Here is a 20105-nt window from a genome sequence, read left to right on the forward strand (position 1 = left end):
CACAATTTGAGTACTTGGGGATACAGATTTTACCAAGTTTAGAAAAAATAGTTGAGGTAAATTACAATCTTTTAGTAACAGGAATACAAAATTCAGTTGATAGATGGATGCCGCTGCCAATATCTATAATTGGGAGAATTAATATTTTAAAAGTGAACATTCTTCCAAAGCTACTACTGTATATCTGTTTCAGAATATTCCCCTTTCACCCCCGTTTGGTTTTTTCTCACAAATGAAAAAAATGTTTATACGTTTTCTCTGGAATAATAAAAGGGCAAGACTTTGTTTGTCATTACTGTACTTGCCTTATGAACGTGGAGGTTTGAAATGTCCTAATTTTAAGCTGTACTATTGGGCTGCACAGCTAAGGTCTATTATGTTTTATTATACTAATCATTCACCACATTGGAAAGAAATGGAATCACAAGGATTAAACTTACCTCTTCCCTCATATATATACTCAAATACAATAAAACTAATACAAGAAAACTATTAAGAGAAATTAAAAACCCAATTCTTAAAAACATGATAAAAGTATGGAGTGATGTGAAGACACTTTTGAAAGATTCACACTTTAGATTCTGTCTCAATTTAGTCCATTATGGGGCAACCAATTTTTTTCACCAGGCAGGGCAGACGCAACATTTAAGTTATGGAAAACTAAGGGACTGAGAATGGTTCAAGATGTGTATTTGCCAGAATCTGACATACTTATGACCTTCCAAGAATTACAAGATAAATTTCACTTAGATAAAAAACATTAAATATTTAATTTAACATTTAAATATCTCCAACTCAGGAGTTTTATAAGAGCAAGTCAAAACAATATATTAACGAAACCCACCACTTCAGACTTGGAAGAATTGTTGTTAAAAGATAGTCAAAAGAAAGGCATTATTTCTCAGTTTTATAATCTGATTATGTCTTACGTTCCTGAAAGTTCTCATGATAGATTTAGAGTTTGGAAGGATGATTTGTCATTGCAACTTTCAGAGGAAGACTGGCAGGATGCATGCACTTTAGCCCACACAACATCAATAAATACTTGTCTTAAAGTTATTCAATTTAAATGGTTAATGCGAACATATGTGACACCAGTGGAACTCTGTCGATATAATGGAAACATTCCTGATGTGTGTTCAAAGTGTGAACAATGTAGAGGATCACTGGTTCACTGTATGTGGCATTGTACAAAAATTACACTCTTTTGGGAAGAAGTAAGAGACATTATTCAAAATATTATTTCCAAACAAATAATATTAGAACCAAAATAGTTTTTATTGGGCTTATATCCAGAGAAGCATAACTATACAAAAAATGAACGTACATTTATAGACCTTAGTCTGCTTAACGCCAAAAGATGTATAGCTTTATTTTGGAAAAAAACATGTAGACCAAGAGGCAATTTATGGTTACGGCAGATGCTGTCTGCTCTGCCACTAGAGAGGATTACATATGTGCTAAAAGGCAAACAGGGACTTTTTGAGAATATCTGGAATACTTTTATTGATTATGTCAAAGATTTGAATTTAACAGATGACAATGACTGAGATGTGTGGACACTGCAGTTCACTTCTGGACAATAATTTGTACCACCTGATTTGTATAATTCATGTATTTTATTTTATTTTATATTTTTATTTTAAAGATAAGTGATAAATATTTATAGATTGTTGCTTTGTACAGAGATGTCTTTCTGATAGGCATTGTGGTTGTTTGTCTTGTGTTTGTGTATGCACAAAACTTAATAAATATATTCTGGCAAAAAAAAAAATGTTCTATGAGATGTGCATTTTGATTTCAAACCATATTTGACACTTAAGATACACTCCTCTGTGTTGAAAAATGTAGTTAAACACTACTTTAAATGTTCTCAATAAAAAAATGAAACTGGCGAAAGAAAAAATGCAGAATTTAACCATTTCATTCAACGCATTTACTGATGTTTTTTGTCACCCAATGCTATATCGCACATACATTTTTAACAAGCCATTTTGTCTCCTCTCCTTTTAAAGCAGCAAACGAATAATCTGACTCTCTACAGCAAATTATCTAAATTAGAAAATTAACTGAATTAACTCACCATGGCAACAAAACTTAACGTTGTGTATGGGAAAACATTGAATTTGTCATTACATACTTTTACATACTGTTACATGTTGTGCTAGCACACGATTGTGACATGATATCACTTATACATTAAATGAAATTTAAATATAAAAGAGTATATTTCTAAAGAACTTACCAGGAATTATGAATAATGCCTCTAATCTTTAATCGTTCTCGAGCTGCTCTAGTCAACTGGATTTCAAAACTGAACAAAGCCTGCGCAATCCCATAATGCCAAACCACAGTAAGTTATTGTGAAAACGCATAAGCTACAGTAACAACACCTCCTTTGTAAATGAATTACAGTTGACATGGAAAAATACTGTTAATAACTGTAAAACGTCATTTGACCCATAATGCTGTGGCGAGCAGGACGAGGCCGAGGCTGTGGGAGAACGGCGCAAGGCTGGTGGAGTGATTACTGATGAGCGACACCTGCGTGACGCATCGGTCTTGTATCTCTCATTGAGGAGTGGAGGCATAAAAGGAGGAGCGACGACAATGAAGAGAGAGAGAAGAACAGACCTGGGGCCCGTTCTTCGTACGTTGCTTAAAACATCTGAGATCAAATGAGACATCCAAGATGATATCATCGTGCTAATCATGATCCGGCTAATTGGGTTCTTCGAACACACCTGGGGCCCGTTCTTCGTACGTTGCTTAAAACATCCGAGATCAAATTACACATCCAAGATGATATCATAGTGCTAATCATGATCTGGCTAATTAGGTTCTTCGAACACACTTGCCGGATATGATTAGTATAGCTGGATTGAGTTATCTGAGATAATTGCGCGTTCATGCGCTGGTTGAAAAGGGGATATGTATCGATAGTAGAAACATTGATCAGCAACGCTGCTATTGGCTGCTCAGTGTGGCCAAAGAGCGGGCTCGTTTTCTCCTCAGCAGAGCAAGAACTAGTCGAAGTTTATTCGGAATTTTAATGTTTAATCAAACAACCCAGTCTCACGGCAGTTCATGAAATGGTCACGTAATTTAATCTATTGATTCGTGACACGGGCACGTTTATTTCGTTATTTTCGTAATACCAGCACGTTTTTTAAACTAATGTGTTTTCAATGGGAAGCGTCTTTCGTGATCACAGCACGATTCTTTCTGCCTATCGGGCTGCAGCAGAGAACCTTTTTAATCAACATTAATTCACGAGATTTTATCTTATCATGGACCATGGTTTATGTATTTTTTTAATGTTATTATTTCGATCTTATTGCCAGGGAAGCTGGATTGCTTTGTTGTTTATTGATATTTTTAAAATTATATTTTATCAGTAGGAAGTCTCGTTCCGAACACATCACGATATTTGGCATCAGTTCACGTGTGCCAGATGTTGGTAAGTAGTAATAAATACGCTGTCCTAATAATGTGTGCTATAATGTCTTTTCTGTTTGTCGATATTAATAAGATTAGCTCACATTCAGTCACTGCATTATATCTGTCATCGCCACGGAGGCTTTGCGTTTCATTGCTTTCTAATTCTAAACAGGGTGATTAATGGTGCATTCAAGTCATCTCGTATAGATCGTTATTACGAGTTGAACGCACTTGAACACCACCACAATGTCGTAAATACCAGTGGGGAGCTCGGGATTTTCTTTAAGCCCCGATCTGTACGAGTTGGGGGCGTGTCAGTGAGAAACATGGCGGAATCATGGATGCAACGTCTGTAGTTGACGGTAAATTTTAATTGAGAGAAAAGTGATAGTAAAATATATATCACAATACTTACAGGTATTTAGCAGTGACATTGTAAGGCTTTTTCATTTATAACAAAGTAAGCTTTCTGCACAAAATATGATATCATTGTAATATAACAATTATATAAGTATATAATGATACAGTTTACATTGGCTTCATAAGTTAATTAAAAACATAAAAAGAAAAACACACCTGATGCGCATTCTTTGTTCTTCATTTTCTATAAGCAGAGTTAACAAACCTTGCTGTATTTTCGTGTAATTCATTAAAAGAAGGTACACCGCCATCTTGCTCCGACGAAACTGACTTGAACGCATCTCACGTCGTAAATACGACTTCCCACCTCGTACGTACGAACTTCCCAGGAGGACTTGAACGCACCATAAACACCGTCTGTCACGTGACGTGCTTTAGGCCTATAGACCTTCAATCAGTTCCAAAGTTGTATTTGTAGTAGAAGCACAGTAAAAACAACACTTACCATGCTTTTACCACATTAACATTAGTTTTACTGTGATAAGTGTAGTAAAAAGACAGTAATCACAAAACTGACCATGCGTTTACCACACTATTGGTAGTTTTAATGTGATACATATTGTAAATGCACAGTAACCACAACACTTACCATGCTTTTACCACAGTAACCCTAATTTTACTGTGATAGGTGTGGTAAAAGGACAGTAACCACAAAACTTACCATGCTTTAAACCTCAGTAACCTTAGTTTTACTGTGATTGGTGTAGTAGCCTACAGGGCAGTAATCACAAAACTTGCCATGCTATTCCCCAGAATTGGTAGTTTTAAAGTGATATTTGTTGTAAATGCATATTAAACACAACACTTGCCATGCTTTTAATGCTTTATAATGTAACATCCAATATTTGTAAGGCAGTACTTTTTCCTTTAAATAATCCAATATATTATACATAATGATATTTTCTTTTCTTTTTTTTCAGCTGAAAAGACCAAAAGGGCCTTTCGGACGCAGTCAGCCCATTAATGTTTGAGGACAAGTAAACGGAGGAGACGGACAGCTGCATAGGTAAATATTCTCAATGGTATGTATGTGTTGGTTTTAACCCTAAATCAAATAATTTATCAAGCATTTGTTGTTTCTTAAAACTTTTCTCACAAAACCCATAGCCCAATCAGTACGAACATAGTCTGAAAGTCTTAATAATTCACAAGATTTAACAAGTTGTCAAATTCGTACGATACTCTTACATATTTGTACACTCGTACACAATCATGCAGCTTTTACTCCTAGTGCTGTCATTGGCTACTGCCTCAATTCCTGTACATATTTATCGTGATATTTGTAAATCAGTTGTGCCCCTTCTTGGAAAGTAGTCGGATGTCCCACACACTGTCAGAAAGTTGATATTAATTGCATTGTATTTATTACAATTATTACAAATTGGTCCCCGTCTGTTTATGTTCCAGTGATACATGATGTCTCTCCACACCTCATAACCTACCTCTGTTTGCAAGAGTGGAAAAGCTTATCTGACATTATCATGTCACATGACATCAGATACTCAATTATTTTGTCGTAATCAGATCAGTTACACTGCCCTACCCGTTTGCATGTAAATCATTTTCATACGATTATTGCTTGCTATTAAAGACATACTTTTATTCATAGAAATGCCCACATATCAGTGGACTTATAACATAAAAATGCTTTTAACATTTAATTATGCAATTCTTCAGGTCTTCGTGAAACATCTGTCTCCGTGTCTTCCTTGGTCTTCCCTGTCTCCTGCATCCTCCTGGTGGTGTCCACTTCATCACTGTTTTTGGGTGTTGTTGTTTGGGCATGCATAGGATGTGTCCAGCGAGGTGCACCCTTTGCTCTGTCTCAGTTTCTCTTCATGTGATGTGAAGTCCCACTCCTCCTCGTGATCTCTTTGATATATGCAGAACCAATATTGAAAATAGTGATTTATCTTTTTCCATATTGTTAAAGCATTTTGTTTTCTCTTTCAGCTTCATAAACTGTACTTGATTTCTGCCTAATGCCTTTATAAAAAAGGGTCAGTGCTCATCAGGTGTTTTGCTAAAGGACATATTCATTGCATAGTTACAATAAAAGTGACCAATAACCACAAGGATATAGAATGAAAGTTGAGAATGTAAAATGTTGTGCTTATGTTTTTGCCTATTTGTTCTTTAAAGCGAAGAAACAAATGTATTTTCACATAACAAAGTTGAATCTCATCTCTTGGTTTGTAAATATATAACTTCATCATAGCAATTTTTTAACGTTAATGTATGTGTCACTATAATAGATTGCCCCTGTATCTGGATATTTTTAATTAACTGATTTGTATACTTTTGTGCTGTAGTTTTGGCGCTACATTTGTCTTTAAACAGTTTGACATTAAATATTGGAATATGCTTTCAAAATTGTGTCCATTCATTGTGATTTTGTTACATTTATTTGAATATAATTGATATACCTTTAGTATACTATACATACACTGTAAATGTTAGAAGCACTTTAGTACATGTAATTATCTTTAATTAAAATACTGTAAAACTACTGCTGTAGGCCATTGCTTAGAAAAAAAGTTTCTCTTTCAAATTTATGCATCAGTCTAATCAGATAAGCAAATTTGTATCATTGATCATGTGAACTCGTTTTTGGATGGTAACCACACAATGGAGTCTTTTGTTTTTAAATATGAGTTTTATAATTTAATTAGAAGGAATACATGTTTAACAGCCTAAATATAAAATATTTAAGGTATCTATCCCTGCAGGCGGAACCAGAAGAGATCTGTCATCATTTACCATAAATGGGCATGTAAGTGTGACGCATCTGTTCAGCTGGGTTGTTATTGGCTGTGACTTTATCGCAGAACTCGCTGTGATTGGACAATCGTTTAACACATATAAAAACGGCGCTTCATGTTACAAAGTATGTTTTGGTGTTATCATTACGTTAGTTATACATTAAGTTAACTATAAAGTGTCTCTATGTTGTGAGAAATTACTCCTTTACCGAGATCCTAACCCTAACCCTAAGCATGTCTGCACATGTCAATGAACTACAGCACCATGTTTCCGGTTCCATTGATAGAATGACAGAGATATGTGGGTAACATAGTTTAAAACGTTTAGTAATGAAACAATAAATGTTAAATAAATAATATATTTAATGGACAACTGGATATCTAAATTTGTTCATTGTGCAAACCTTTATGACATATATGAGGGAAAGGCTGAAATTTTATATTTGACTGTGAGCACTTTAAAAATAACCTTTATGCCAACTTTCCATATATGTCTGAAAACTGTGGCCAACATTATTTATTGGGGGTGGAAGGGCAGTACAATCTACACAGATCTACACACACTATTACTATTACACAAGGATAATGCACCATTCAGTAAAACAACAAAAAAACAGTGCCAGAATTTCCTTTTCTCTCCCTGATTGCTGCTTATATGCCTGACATCAGTAATGTCTATGCTTTCATTTGAAAAGCAGTAGTAGATGTACTAGAATGATCAACATGGATCATCTTCAATTATGCTTGAAGTGTTTATAGCAAGATAGAACACAGCAGCCTCTTGTAATTCAGTTTCCCTTTATTTCACTGAAACGTGACATACATGCAAGTATATGCAACTTATGTTGCATTGTTGTCCCAAATATCATTAACCAGATCTAAGTTTTTATGTCCTAAGTAAAATAATTATGGTCATTAATTATATGTAGTTGTTTTTAAATTATGAATTAAACTAAATAAATAAGAAATTAAAATTTCTCAAATACAAAATTCTATTTACTGTACCAAACACCACTTTCAATACACAATATTCACCATACTTTATTAAACAACACTTTATTGGAGGACTTTATTAAACAACACTTTATTATTTATCAATAAAGTTGATAAAGTAGCATAAAGACAAATGAGGTTCAAGATAAATAAAAATGTCTTCAAAAATACATTAACATCATATTAATCCATTCACATCTGCCGAAGCCATAAAATGACTGCCAGAGAATCATATTCAGTCACCTATAGAATTTGATATTGTGTTGGAAAATAATGATTCATTATCACAGCTAAAATGGTTTCTTGCTCTTCCATGTACGTCTCTATCGAGTTCTTCATCTTCTTCCTCGTCTAAACAGTTTGTTCAGTTGAACCCTACAGTACATGAACAGAAGATGTGATCACTGATGTGGTGTAGCTTTTTCTCAACCAGAGGAAGAAGTCTCAACATCTATTATTTAACATTTATTGTTTCATTACTAAACGTTTTAAACTACATTACCCACATATCTCTGTCATTCTATCAATGGAACCGGAAACGCAGGGTTGCCAACTCTCACGCATCTGGCGTGACAGTCACGCATTCAGCCTCAATCTCACGCTCTCACGCTTAACAAAGAAATCTCACGCTAAATTAGACATTCTTCTGTGCTGTATTTTTTTTTCACTCATGTGCACTAAATTTCAGAATTACTATAAACAATTCAGGCTCTTAACTACTGGATGGACCACTAGTTATGGCGCAAATTAGTTAAAATCTCCCGGAATCTAGAGCGAGCACGCATGCGAGACAGAGACTGTGCTCCAAACTGATAGCGCGCGCACGCACGGCAGAGAGGGAAAGTCTTACTATTATAGTAATATATCTAATATATCTATTATAGTGACACATACATTAACGTTAAAAAATTGCTATGATGAAGTTATATATTTACAAACCAAGAGATGAGATTCAACTTTGTTATGTGAAAATACATTTGTTTCTTCGCTTTAAAGAACAAATAGGCAAAAACATAAGCACAACATTTTACATTCTCAACTTTCATTCTATATCCTTGTGATTATTGGTCACTTTTATTGTAACTATGCAATGAATATGTCCTTTAGCAAAACACCTGATGAGCACTGACCCTTTTTTATAAAGGCATTAGACAGAAATCAAGTACAGTTTATGAAGCTGAAAGAGAAAACAAAATGCTTTAACAATATGGAAAAAGATAAATCACTATTTTCAATATTGGTTCTGCATATATCAAAGAGATCACGAGGAGGAGTGGGACTTCACATCACATGAAGAGAAACTGAGACAGAGCAAAGGGTGCACCTCGCTGGACACATCCTATGCATGCCCAAACAACAACACCCAAAAACAGTGATGAAGTGGACACCACCAGGAGGATGCAGGAGACAGGGAAGACCAAGGAAGACACGGAGACAGATGTTTCACGAAGACCTGAAGAATGTCAGTGTCCCATGGGAAGATGTGGAGAACTTGGTTACGGATCGAATACGTTGGAGGACACTTGTCACCCAATGTGCCCAGCACAGCACTTGATGATGATGTGGTGAGTTTATCCATAACTGTGGGATATTTTCCTGTAAAGAGTGTTGCATAATTAAATGTTAAAAGCATTTTTATGTTATAAGTTCACTGATATGTGGGCATTTCTATGAATAAAAGTATGTCTTTAATAGCAAGCAATAATCGTATGAAAATTATTTACATGCAAACGGGTAGGGCAGTGTAACTGATCTGATTACGACAAAATAATTGAGTATCTGATGTCATGTGACATGATAATGTCAGATAAGCTTTTCCACTCTTGCAAACAGAGGTAGGTTATGAGGTGTGGAGAGACATCATGTATCACTGGAACATAAACAGACGGGGACCAATTTGTAATAATTGTAATAAATACAATGCAATTAATATCAACTTTCTGACAGTGTGTGGGACATCCGACTACTTTCCAAGAAGGGGCGCAACTGATTTACAAATATCGCGATAAATATGTACAGGAATTGAGGCAGTAGCCAATGACAGCACTAGGAGTAAAAGCTGCAGGATTGTGTACGAGTGTACAAATATGTAAGAGTATCGTACGAATTTGACAACTTGTTAAATCTTGTGAATTATTAAGACTTTCAGACTATGTTCGTACTGATTGGGCTATGGGTTTTGTGAGAAAAGTTTTAAGAAACAACAAATGCTTGATAAATTATTTGATTTAGGGTTAAAACCAACACATACATACCATTGAGAATATTTACCTATGCAGCTGTCCGTCTCCTCCGTTTACTTGTCCTCAAACATTAATGGGCTGACTGCGTCCGAAAGGCCCTTTTGGTCTTTTCAGCTGAAAAAAAAGAAAAGAAAATATCATTATGTATAATGGATTATTTAAAGGAAAAAGTACTGCCTTACAAATATTGGATGTTACATTATAAAGCATTAAAAGCATGGCAAGTGTTGTGTTTAATATGCATTTACAACAAATATCACTTTAAAACTACCAATTCTGGGGAATAGCATGGTAAAGTTTTGTGATTACTGCCCTGTAGGCTACTACACCAATCACAGTAAAACTAAGGTTACTGAGGTTTAAAGCATGGTAAGTTTTGTGGTTACTGTCCTTTTACCACACCTATCACAGTAAAATTAGGGTTACTGTGGTAAAAGCATAGTAAGTGTTGTGGTTACTGTGCATTTACAATACGTATCACATTAAAACTACCAATAGTGTGGTAAACGCATGGTCAGTTTTGTGAGTATACTGTCTTTTTACTACACTTATCACAGTAAAACTAATGTTAATGTGGTAAAAGTATGGTAAGTGTTGTTTTTACTGTGCTTCTACTACAAATACAACTTTGGAACTGATTGAAGGTCTATAGGCCTAAAGCACGTCACGTGACAGACGGTGTTTAATCACCCTGTTTAGAATTAGAAAGCAATGAAACGCAAAGCCTCCGTGGCGATGACAGATATAATGCAGTGACTGAATGTGAGCTAATCTTATTAATATCGACAAACAGAAAAGACATTATATCACACATTATTAGGACAGCGTATTTATTACTACTTACCAACATCTGGCACACGTGAACTGATGCCAAATATCGCGATGTGTTCGGAACGAGACTTCCTACTGATAAAATATAATTTTAAAAATATCAATAAACAGCAAAGCAATCCAGCTTCCCTGGCAATAAGATCGAAATAATAACATTAAAAAAAAACATAAACCATGGTCCATGATAAGATAAAATCTCGTGAATTAATGTTGATTAAAAAGGTTCTCTGCTGCAGCCCGATAGGCAGAAAGAATCGTGCTGTGATCACGAAAGACGCTTCCCATTGAAAACACATTAGTTTAAAAAACGTTCTGGTATTACGAAAATAACGAAATAAACGTGCCCGTGTCACGAATCAATAGATTCTGCAAAAGCCAGGAGAGAGGGCTGGCAAAAAGTAGCAGACAATTTAAATCCGTTAAAAGTGGCCATGTTAGATGTTTTTATCACTTAATAGCCTATATTTTTTGTATTTTAATAATTGCATAATTACTTTGTTCATTGTAATGTCAGAGTCACCACACTAGAACATGGGAACAAATAAAAGTGAAGTACAAAAATATTCTACATAATGGTAATTTTTAGTTATATTAAAGTCTCTTTTATAAAAGGCACTGTTAAATAAATGGTTGTCTGTTCATAAAAGCAACCAAGAAAAAGGCTGAAAAAAAGAAAGAAAAGATCTTAGTAGCCTACACTGTAAAATAATTTTTGCTGCATTAATTTAAGGCCGTATAGTCATTTCATCTGTTAAATCTTGAGTAATGATGAATTGCTTTGACTTGTGAAAGTGAAAACTGATAAACTTATGTTAATGTAAAACTATTTTGCCATGAGTTATTGATCACATTTTTCCCAAGTGTAGTTCATTGTAATGACATTGTGTTTTCCTCTTTTGTGCACTTTTACATAATACACCAACACTTGTATCTGTTCCCAAGAAAGTGGTGGCTGAAATATGTGCAGTAAGTGGACATTTTCTAACTTTCCAAAGGAAAGAAAGTATAAGACTTTGTAATGTCTATTTGTTTCCATTGCACTGGACAGTGAATAAACCCTCTCAGATAATTGTCATATGGAGGAACTAGCCTACCTGCAAGTGCATAAATATCTTTACTTAATTTATACTTGTATGCTTTATGGCTGCAATATAAGTTGCAGGATTCCACATCTACAGAAAGGCCTATAGAAGAGTCTGCACAGACAGAGGAGACATAGGCCTACAGGTGGGCAGTGTAAAGCCAACTTTTCCTTTTTATTTGTTGCATGAGGCATGTGTCTAATATCTCTTGTTGCAGGCACTTGACCACTGGCTTTTCTTTACAAAGAACAATTGAAATAAAACTCAAGGAACTAAGCATATTTGTCTTTTATTAAACATTTAATGAAAAGTGTTTTTTTTTTTTTTTTTTTTTGGCAATGTTGTGTAATATGGACAGACCCTCAGACTTTTCAGACACTGAAATCTTTAGTTAGCCAAAGTTCATTTCATTGTGTGCCCTTGTCCTGGCTAGAGCTGCATTGTAACTGGTTTGGGTCAGGGAATGGGGTCATAAAACACCTGTCTGCAGGCAGGAACATGTCATAATCACCTATGAAAAAATGCAGTCCTGTTAGGATCAGCATAAGTGTATGTAATACAGTGAGCTTGATATTTAATTGTGGAACTTTTCTTACCACTTTCAAATAATGTGCATAAATGTGAATCTCTGAAAATTCTTAAGTCATGCACAGATCCTGGCCATTTTGCTTTCACATTTGTGATATGGAAGATTTTAGTCAACTGCCTTTTTTTTATTTGATATAATATTATTAATCTGGAATATTAAGAATCCCAATAGTAACTGGGCTGCACATTTACATTGTGAACCCCCTTTCTGTTCACATAATCCCCTTCATTGAGGCCTTGATGGCAGTCTGTGGTAGCCTATAGTCTATGGTACCAATCACGTTAGTGAAGCCTGAGTGACATACTGTAATCGGCATGGTCATGATTGCATGATCTTCATAGAAAATTATGATAGCCTAAAAAAAAAAAAATTTGCTTTAAAAAAACGCCTCGGTTACGACTGTAACCTCGGTTCCCTGAAGAGGGAACGAGCGTTGCGTCGAGTTTGACGCTATGGGAACGCTTTGCGTGATGACGTCTTGAAGCACATGTAAAATCAGTCCAATGGTGTGGCGGAACGTCAGAGGCGGGTGACGTCACGTACCAGGAAGCTATAAAAGCCGGCCCGAAACAGAAAACGAAAGCTTCGTAAAGTCTGAAGTCGTGTTGACAGGCATGAAGGAGATATGGCAAGGTGATGCAACGCTCGTTCCCTCTTCAGGGAACCGAGGTTACAGTCGTAACCGAGGCGTTCCCTTTCAAGGGAACTCGCGTTGCGTCGAGTTTGACGCTATGGGAACGTCTATACCAACGCCTCCTTAGCTACAAATGTCTGTCCTGTGTGAAATCTGGTGAGCAGCACTAGGAAGACAAAACATGAGACCCTGGAGCAGAGTCTAGATCCAGAGAGTAGAACCTGACGAAAGTGTGCGGTGAGGACCAGCCTGCCGCATCACAAACGTCCTGTAACGAAACTCCTGATATAAGGGCCTTAGAGGCCGCCATACTCCTCGTAGAGTGCGACCGGACAGCCAAAGGAGAAGGCTGTCCAGCCGCCTCATAAGCAAGTGAGATAGTCTCAACCACCCACTTGCTCATCCTTTGCTTAGACACTGGACCTCCCTTGTTAGGGGAGCAAATGTCACTTTTACGCCACAGGGCAGCTCTGTGGACATACGCGTCTAACGCCCGAACAGGGCAAAGCAAATTATTCGCCTCCTGGTCCGATTTCGAAAGGGAGGAGGACCTCCAAGTGCCACGAGGGAAACGAGATACCAAAGGGGTCTTTCCCCACAGACATTCCACCCAAAGGACTGTGGTAAGCACCTACGGCCGCCACATAAACCTTTAAAGTGGACGGGGTCAGACCTGCAGTGAACCGGTCCTGCAGGAACTCCAGAACTGTACCAATTGGGCAGTTGACTGGATCCAACCGACGGTCACTACACAAAGAGGTGAATACTCTCCAGTTCAGGGCATAAAGTTTCCTCGTGGAGGGAGCTCTGGACTGTAGAATGGTCTCAACAACCTCAGTTGAGAGACCTGACTCTATGAGCTGGGCCCCCTCAGAGGCCAAGCCCACAGGTTCCACAGTTCTGGTCGGGGGTGAAAAATCGAGCCCCCTGCTTGGGACAGAAGGTCCCTCCTGACGGGTAGCTCCAGAGGAGGCCCGTCGAGGAGGGACACAAGATCGGGAAACCATACTCTGCCCGGCCAGCGCGGGGCTATAAGAAGCAGGCAAACCCGGTCCCTGCGAACTCTTTCCAGAACTCCCGGGAGCAGAGCAACTGGGGGAAAGGCGTACAGACGTAGCCTCGACCACGTCTGTACCATAGCATCCAGTCCCAGAGGAGCTGGATGCGTGAGGGAGAACCAAAGTGGACAGTGAGACGTCTCTCGAGACGCAAACAGATCCACTTATAATTTCCATATCAGCTCCACCACCTCGGGGGTGGAGCCACCATTCCCCGGGCCTCGGCCCCTGTCTCGACAGAGTGTCTGCTCCTATATTCTGGACCCCGGGGATGTAGGCTGCCTTGAGTGACAGCAACTTCCCCTGGGACCACAAGAGGATATGGCGTGCCAGCGCAAACCCCCTTGATATAGGCGACTACCGACGTGTTGTCCGTATGTACTACACATGGTGTCCCCTGAGACCTGTGATAAAGCTCCTCAGAGCCCGGAAGACAGCTAACATCTCTAGGCTATAGAATGCCAGGAACGATGATGGTCTTCCCACAGACCTTGAGATGAGCGACCCTCAGGATCGCTCCCCAACCCGTGAGGGAAGCATCCGTCGTTAGCAGTTTGCGACGACAAGGAGCTCCCAGCACTGGGCCCTGGGACAGGAACCAAGGTTTCTTCCACATAACCAAGGCACGTAGGCATCACCGCGTGACCTTGATTGTGCGAAATGGGTTGCCCCTCGGGGAAAAACCCTCTGGTCCTGAGCCACCACTGCAGGGGCCTCATGTGCAGCAGTCCAAAAGGTATCCCGTTGGAAGCTGCTGCCATGAGACCCAACAGTCTCTGGAACTGTTTGACAGTGAGTAGCTGGCCTAGCTTTACACTTCTCACAGCTGCCAGGATCGAAGCGTGGCGATGACAGGCGCGCCTGCATCGACACTGAATCCCAAACCACGCCTAAAAAAGTGGTCCTCTAAAATAGAGAAGCACACTCTTCTTGGCGTTCAGCCGTAACCCCAACTCTTTCATATGGGCGAGAACAACATCTCGATGTTGAACCGCCATCTAATGCGACTGAGCTAAAATCAACCAATCGTCGATGTAGTTCGTGATGCGAATACCCCGGAGGCGCAGAGGCGCCAGAGCTGCATCCACGCATTTGGTGAAAGTGCGGGGTGATAAAGCCAGGCCGAATGGAAGAACTCGATATTGGTATGCTTTGCCCCCGAAAGCAAACCTCAGGAACTTCCAATGACACGGACGGATGGAAATATGCGTCCTTGAGGTCTATCGTGACAAACCAGTCCTCGGACTAATCTGTGGCACGATTGTCTCAATGTTAACATTTTGAACTTGAGCTGCATGACAACTCGAAGACCTAAAATGGGACGCAATCCCCCGTCCTACTTTAGAACTATGAAGTACCGGCTGTAAAACCCGGTTTCCCTGTTGGAGGGAGGTACATATTCTATGGCCCCTTTCTCTAACAGAGTGTTTACTTCCTGTTCCATAACCAGAACCTGCTCGGGGCCCACCATAGTGGGCAGGACCCCCATAAACCGCGGTGGGCGTTACTAGAATTGTATCTAATACCCTTTTTCCACGGTCTGCAGGACCCAACGAGAAACATTTGACAGTAGCTTCCACGCTGTCAAAGATTCTACTAGAGGTACCAGTCTCTCGAGACTGGTTTCTGGATTTTGTTGCTGTTGAGTAGTCGGTTCGTCGCCCTGTAACGGCGCACCGGCAGGGAACGACCAAACAGACTGCTCTAGCACCCTCCTCAGAGGGGGCGGGCATCCCGAGGCCACTACGTTTCCGGGTGGACCTTGAGATATGTGCTCGCCGGAGACCGCTGCGCCCTGTAACGCCGGAGGCGGCAGGGTTGGCAGAACGGTCCCCTGAGGGCACCGAAGAGAGACGGCACCGTATTTTTCTCCTGCTGTTGAGCAGTCGGTTCGTTGCCCTGTAACGGCGCACCGGCAGGGAACGACCAAACAGACTGCTCTAGCACCCTCCTCAGAGGGGGCGGGCATCCCGAGGCCACTACGTTTCCGGGTGGACCTTGAGATATGTGCTCGCCGGAGACCGCTGCGCCCTGTAACGCCTGAGGGCACCGAAGGGAGACGGGCACCGTGAAAAGAGGTGTTAACCGCTCTGCTTCGGGGGGACTACCCTCATTTGTCCTGAGCCCTCAGACATCAGGACTTTTTCCCAGCAGCCTTCTTGGCGGTAATAACGGTCCGCAGATCCGTTTTACCCCTCGAAGACTGCTGGGTTTGAGAGCGCCCTCCGTGTCCCCGAGATTTTTGTGGGGGAGCACGGGAGGAAACGCTCTGTTTCTGAGTGGCGCGGTGCTCAGCGCTCTTTTTAGAGGAGTGAGGCTGCTCCCGCTCAGCAGCCTCATAGAAAGAACGGCGGGGGAGAAGTTTCTGAAGTGCAGCTGCCTGTTTTGAAGCTTCTTGTGACTTCGCTACAGCACTATTAACTGCGTCTCCAAATAACCCTTGCGTGGATACTGGTGCATCTAAAAGAACATGTTTTTCTTTGTCCTTTATGTCACTTAAGTTGAGCCACAGATGCCTCTCAGTGGCCACCAGGGCTGCCATAGAGCGGCCGATGGATTTAGCCGTCTCCTTGGTGGCCCTGAGAGACAAATCCGTGGCTCTACGCAGTTCAGACACCGTATCAGCACTAATACCCCCGCCCTCCTCAAAATCACCCAATAACTCAGCCTGGTAAGCCTGCATTATGGACATTGTATGTAAACACGCTGCAGCTTGACCGGCGGCGGCATAAGCTTTATGAACCAGGGAAGAAGTAACTTTTACTGGCTTGGATGGAAGTGCAGGAGCCTTCAGAGAAGATGCCGTTGCTGGAGAGAGATAGCTCGCGAGCGTCTCTTCCACCTTCGGCATCTCCCCATAACCATGCTCTTTATAATTGTGAATGGATGAATAGTGTGATGTTTGTGCAGTATACACTCGATATGACACTGGTTTCGCCCACGATCTCGACACCTCGGTGTGGAGATCGGGGAAAAACGGCAGGCTCCTGCGCTGGGGCTGCGCACGAGATGGCAGGAAGCGTTCGTCGAGCTTACTTTTCGAACGAACGTCCTGCCTATCTTCTGGCCACTCAATAGACAGTCTGTCAACAGCTCTAGTAATGACATCAAGCAGTTCCTCAAACGCATGAGACTGAGGTGGCGAATCCTCAGACTCAGCTACAATACTCACAACATCCAACTCCTCAGAGCTGGATAGTTGCAGTACTGGTACCTCTATCGGGGGGGAAGAAACCGCAGCGCGTGCTTCCACACCCTGATAAGAGGCACTGGATCTATCAGACGGATGCTGAGATAAGGCAGAGCCCGTCTCAACATCCACTGATAAATCCATCTGTGAACCCCAGGTCTGAGATCGACGCCGTGCCTCGGCAGCGGCGGGACCCGAGCCCTGGGGAGCGTGGTCGGGATTGAACCGAGCCAAGCGGGATCGGAGCGTACGCAATGGAAGCGCACAGCAATGCACACAGTCACCACCCTCGAGTGCTGACTGGGCATGCTCCTCTCCCAAACAAACAACACAAAGAGTGTGTGTGTCACCTCCCGTTAAATAACGCGGGCAGGGATGGACACACACTCTAAACTGCTGCTCGCTCGCCATACTGAATATATATATATATGATATAGACAGACAACACCAAATATACAGACAGATTTCACACAGAGCGCAACTGAAGACTCAGAAAGCTTTCGTTTTCTGTTTCGGGCCGGCTTTTATAGCTTCCTGGTACGTGTCGTCACCCGCCTCTGACGTTCCGCCACACCATTGGACTGATTTTACATGTGCTTCAAGACGTCATCACGCAAAGCGTTCCCATAGCGTCAAACTCGACGCAACGCGAGTTCCCTTGAAAGGGAACTGCTTTACAACAGTTTACGGACCTGTTGCTATGACAGCGAGTCCAGGATGAGCTTCGAAGAACCAAACAATCCAAGATCATGCCAAATCGTCAACAATCAAATCCAGCTAACTGAGTTAGTGACGTACGAAGAACGGGCCCCTGGACTTATGTTTTTTGTTTTGTTTATGTTCTATTATATTATACCGGCGAACGTTCAACACACACTTTAATAATAAAATAAACAAATAAACAAATCCCTCACGGACCACTGCTGTCTTTTACTTTCATTTTGTATTTGTTTATTTTATTATTAAAGTGTGTGTTGAACATTCGCCGGTTCCTGCCTCCTTCTTCCCATAACATCCTAACTACGTTACACACACACACACACACACATACACACACACACACATATATACACACATATATATATATATGCTTGGAAACTGATTACTGATTATTTTAAGGCCATCTATGTACTTTAGGTCTTCAAGTCTTCAAGTGGAGGCATGCAGGAGGCGCATTGGTATACATTTTATTTGGTACAGAATAGTTAGAAATATAATCATTACAGTACATAAATTGAGAAGCTGATATGACGATGTTACCCGTTAAAACATTTACAGTGGCAGTGTGTAATCACTGAATGCAAGTTTTTATTAGTAATAATAATAATAATAATAATAATAATAAAAACACTACTCATTCTATTCTCATATTCACCCATAAAGATCCGATAAATACATAGACTTACAGTATGAGAAATACAAGAGAGAGAATGAAGTTCATTAAAGCGGCACTATGGAGTTTTGGCAATTTCTTCGTTTTTTTCTCGCTTTTTGCTCGCAGGTTTCTCTATAGAGCTCCCCCTACAGCTTAGGAATAGATATTTGACAACACTGTCGTAAAAATTAGTTGGCGACTCTCTCCCCTCCCATCTTCTTCCTCTGGTCATATGCATTTGTTTTCAAAGAAGCCGGCGAACGCACAAAGCCATGTCCACTGAGGTATGTATGATACACAGAAGGCTAGCATATAAATATATGTGTGCAGTGCCGTAAAGCAATTCGTTACATCGCGAGACCGGATATCACGCGATACTTCCTGACGCTGAGACCGGCGGCCCGCCGGCCCAAAGTTGCAAGGGTGTTTTTTCTGCTCACAGGCGCTAGGGGGAAGCGAGACGGCCACCATTCAATCCGAAAAAAAGTCATATAACCATTCCAATGACTCTGAAGCTGTTTAGTTAAGGTAAATTAAGCTAAAAAAAAACTGCATAGTTCCCCTTTAAGTCTTACATTAGTAGTCCTACACCTTTTTTCCACTAGAGGGAGATATCTGTGGCATTCACTTGGATGACTGAAAGGGTTCAAGTCTTCACTGATGCATTTGATGCAGTCTGATGTGACCTTTGCAGTTTCTGTCCTTTTCATATATTCATCAATTCTTGTAATGAAGTTAAATGTGTTCGGTTTATGTCACATTATTTTTATAACATCTGTAGCAATTAGGCTATGTTCTGTTTCTTTATGATCAATTTATATTTGCATCTGGTCTTAACAGGATGACATAACATTTTGGAATGAAAATACAGATCAGTAAACTATAACTGGAAGCTAAAAAGGCAAATACCTCCACAGCTACTGTTAACTTTCTAGGTGTGCTTAGGTAAGCTGGGATAAAGGCAATCCAGACAGAACAGAAAATGAGCATACTAAATGTGATGAACTTGGCTTCATTGAAGTTCAGGGAGCTTCCGGGGTTGAAAAGCCAAAATGAAACACAAGACAGCCAGTAGGCCAATGTATCCCAGAACAGCACAGAAACCGACAGCTGAGCCTAATCTGCATTCTAGGATGATCTTTTCTCTGTAGTAGTTCATGTTTACCCTTACGAAAAAGACGTTTATTCAAGTGTATTATTAGTACTATTAGTATACTTCTTTTAAACTAAAAATGAGAAAGTATACTTACTACGGTGATGTTACGAACTGCTCCGAGACAAGAAGGTTGAGATCCAAATGCAGCTTTAATTAAGGGGCAATCCAGACACGTAATCCAATATACAGGCAATAGGTCAAAACACAGGTAGGCCGTCCAAACAAACAAACAAAACAGGCAGGGGTCAGAGGCAAGAGAGTAATCCACGGAAAATTGTCGAGCGGAGGCGGACCCGGGGGCGGGATGGAGGGCCAGGCCCATGGAGCGGAA

At 40.3% G+C, this 20105-nt stretch overlaps 1 long non-coding RNA gene across 1 annotated transcript; it reads right to left on the minus strand.

Annotated features, from left to right (window-relative positions):
* Positions 1 to 8472: 8472 nt before the first annotated feature.
* LOC311089104 lies at positions 8473 to 10762 on the minus strand. Its single transcript, XR_014607633.1, has 3 exons — positions 10704 to 10762; positions 9872 to 9973; positions 8473 to 9212 (listed from the first exon to the last, which is right to left on the minus strand). It is a non-coding gene; the product is annotated as an uncharacterized lncRNA (long non-coding RNA).
* Positions 10763 to 20105: the final 9343 nt, after the last annotated feature.

This window comes from Abramis brama (genome assembly GCF_963993115.1).
Source record: "Abramis brama genome assembly, chromosome: 9".
Classification (NCBI taxonomy): Eukaryota; Metazoa; Chordata; class Actinopteri; order Cypriniformes; family Leuciscidae; genus Abramis; species Abramis brama.